The sequence below is a fragment of the Callospermophilus lateralis genome, chromosome 15, assembly GCF_048772815.1.
Source record: "Callospermophilus lateralis isolate mCalLat2 chromosome 15, mCalLat2.hap1, whole genome shotgun sequence".
In the NCBI taxonomy this organism is placed as follows: Eukaryota; Metazoa; Chordata; class Mammalia; order Rodentia; family Sciuridae; genus Callospermophilus; species Callospermophilus lateralis.
The window spans coordinates 19,482,733-19,486,436 of NC_135319.1; positions in this window are offsets into that span (position 1 = coordinate 19,482,733).

A 3,704-nucleotide genomic window follows, 5' to 3' on the forward strand; every position below is an offset into this window, starting at 1 on the left:
TAGCTTGGATCTCTGAGGGTCTACTGAGTCAACTCTCCTTCCTACTGCTCAAACACAATGCTGTTTGGTGTATAATGGAATAAATCAATATGCTCAATAAATTTCTGGATGACTCCATCAACCCAAAGAATAGCTACTCTTTAACCTGGTTCTCCATGAGGTCAGGGGCCTGATAGTGCCCCTGATTAGGGGTTTTAGTTCCTAAAACCTAAATAGTTTCCGTGGGGTGGACAGGTGTTTTATTGGTTTGTTGCTTTGTTTCCTAATAATACCAGCTCCCATCTTCTCTAGAGATGTGCTTTGGATACCGTTCATCTGACCCAGTAATGCACCCTTCAGACACATTTTACAGATAAGGAAATCAGGACAGAGAGGGTAAGGAATGTCTCAAGCCATACCACTGTCAAATTCAGAGCTGATCTTTGTGCCCATCCCTGCCACCCACCTTCCCTACTCTGCTGCTCTGTCAGGTGAGGCATGAAGGAACCATGGGCAGGTAGACAGAGAATTCAGATGAGGCATCTCTCTCTCCTTGACATTCCAGGAGCCTGGAAAGGGTGTCTTCAGAAGTATTTCTTGCAGCATTTATCTGGATTCTTCCAGGAATTTTAAAACTCTGAAATCGCAGACTCCTGGGTCTGTTCAATGCTTGAAAATGGTCTCCACAGGATGCCTCTCCTGGCATTCACATGGGATTCAAGATCAGTACCCTCCCTTCCAGGCCCATCCAATCCCTGGGTGACAGACTGCTAGAATGCATTCCCCTGCTTTGAGCTCCAACCCTTTCCCCATAATATCTATCCATTGGATTCTGAAGGATGAATTGTGCTTTCCTTGTGTAAGATCCACATCAGCACCATTGGTCTACCTGAGTTCTGGCATACCCTACTTCATTCACTGCTGTAATTTGAAACTGTTTTTCTGTCACTCAGAGTACTTTTCCTTTGCTCTTGGCAGGTTTCTGCCTCCCTTGCCACCTTCCAAGGCTTTTTGCCCTCCTCCGCCTCTCCTAAGCTTGCTAAAAGCAAAGCTCCCTAGGTTGCCAGATTTATCCAATACATACCCTTCCCTTCTACCCCCAGTGCATTAGTGACTGCAGGGTCAGGCTGAGATGTCTGGGGCTTCACTGCCTTCTCATCTGAAGTCTATTTTAGTATCTGGCCACTGGTTCCTGGCAATCTTTGAACTGAGAGGTCTGAAGAACTTGTCTGCTCTGGCTTTTCCCTCCCCAGTGGGACTCCACAAATAGGCTTAATGGTTCATCATATGGGGAGGCATAAGCTCTGCAGAATAGACTTTGTGGTTTCTCCAAAAGGGGCTCCCTCTGGGGGTTCCTCCACATTTCACTTCTGCAACGGGCTCTGCTCTCTTTTAACCATCAGCCCAACAGTCCCACCATCTTCCAACTCTTATTAAACAGTTGACCCCAGTGAAGCAGGGAACCCACATGGCTTGAAGATCCCCCTGACCTCCAGGCTCATTAGTTCTTTATCTCACCTGTTGGGAGCTCAGTGCAGAGAAAAGTATCCTTAGGATAAAGCTATGGAGAGGGATCTATTCACACACCACCCACTCTGTCAGGCAAAAATGCTTTCTGCCGTAATCAGAAACCTACATCAACTGCTTGACAATAAGGAACAGGTAAGCTTAGCAGTTTCCAATATCAGCATGGGGTTTTTTGTCTTCTCACAGGCTAGATCCAGTGAGCTAGTTATACCCTTCGCCTGGATCCTCCTCATCACAAGATAACTGTCCATCCTGACCAGGAAAATTCCAAGGGAGGGAGAGCAGCCTGTCCTTGAGCCCCTTGTGAGAAGTGAAGGACACTTTCTGTAAGCTCATTAGCACAAGCCCCTTCTGGGTTATTTGACCAGAATTAGGTCAAATGTTCATTCCTAGAGCAGAGGCTGGGTAGGGTAGGCCATGGCAATGACCAGTGGACTAAGGACAGTAGGGAATCCATGTCTTCTAAAGCAGGTGTCTGTTACAAAGCAAAATCAACTACTTGCCAGTAAGAATCAAGTGACTGCTATGGGGAGGTCAGAGCCTCCCATCCTCCCAGAGAAAAAGGATCCTAAATCAGGGTATGGAGCCATGGAGCTGCTGATGCCAGTCCCTAGTGCTCCTTCTGTTCAATGCAGTGTGTACCACAGAGATCCCAAAATCTGCATTTGGGGGGAGGAATGCATAGTGTCAAGATATGTCACTGCTTGGTAGATTGGAATTGATAGTCTGCTAATGGACAACCAGTCTGCTAATAAACACAGTCCGCTAATCCAAAAAGTAAATCAAATCATACTGGGAGGCAGGGGCGTAGTGCTAGCATTGACCCTGGGACATCACAAATGCTAGGCATTAGATCACTTGAGCACAGTTTCTTAAACTCATTCAAGGAGAGAAATACAAAGTAAACCAATAAATAAATATAATAAAGGTGATCATTATGGAATGTCAAATTAATAAGCAAAAAAAAAAAAAAATTAGTACTGGGGATTGAACCCAGGATTCTACACTTTCAAGAAAGCATTCTATCACAAACTCATCCCAGGCCCTTTGAATAGTTAAAAATGTCTACATGAGAGTGTATCATCCTCAACAAAAAAAGAAACCAGACTGTACCTGGTTGGAGGACTGGTTTGTTTTTTCCTTGTTTGTTTTGTTATTTATTTCACATGAGCAAAGGGAGAATAGATTTAAAAAAAAAAAAAACTTGTAGCAAGAAAACAAAAATTTGGTATCATTCAATCATTATATCAAGTAGTAAATTAAGAATCAGTGAAAGCCCACATGGTCCAATTTTAGAGGCAGGCTCCTCCACACAGCTCTAGGGACACTCACCTCTGAGAACCACCAATCCAGCAGCACCTTTCATTTATGTTCTGCCAAACTTACTCAGGCTCACAAATACCGTCAGGTTTCCCCAAGGTCACCTAGTTAATTATTGATGTAGAACTCCTCTCAGAATCATGGTGATTTCCCACATCACATGTTGAGGATGTATGTCAGGGATAAAGGAGGGGTCCCTATGTGGCACTCTCCTGAGCTAAGCATGACTGGACAGAGTCAAAATCCACCAGACTAGAAAAGCTTTCTAATCCACCCAATGTATAGAAGAAAGAAGCTTGGAACTCATTTCAAAAGTTGTTTCTACTTGGTGATTTAAAGACATCTCTCTCTCTCCCACATATTCACAACACAACAAGGATCTGCATGTGCATTGTACTCTCCAGGCCCCCAGCAGGTGTGAGGTCTAGGTGTGACTTCTTCCACAAGGCCTGGTAAGGAAGGACCTAGGCTCCTCACTCCTCGGCTCCCTCCTCCCAGCCAGAAACAGTTAATTGCCAGCTCCAGGCTGCCTCCAGCCCTGCCCTAATCGGCCTGATCTCAGGCGGCTGCGCTGTTCTGTGGCTGAAGCCTTCAGGCCAGGCTGGGGCTATGCAGAGCAGCAGGAGCATTCTTTTAAGGTAATGATTAAGCCGAGCTCCTGTCAAGAGCACTGGCTACTGGGCTGGGAAGGTGAGCCCTATTCACACCTTGGCCAGGCCGTGGTGGCCAGGACTGGTTTACAAAGGCAGGGCTCCAGGGCTCAGGGGGCCCCAGTCAGCAGCCGCAGCCTCCTGCCTGGTCACAGGCTTTCTGGAGCATCTTAGGGCCGGAGCCTCTGCTGCCTGCCCCACTGGAACCTTGTCCCAGTCCTCAGCACC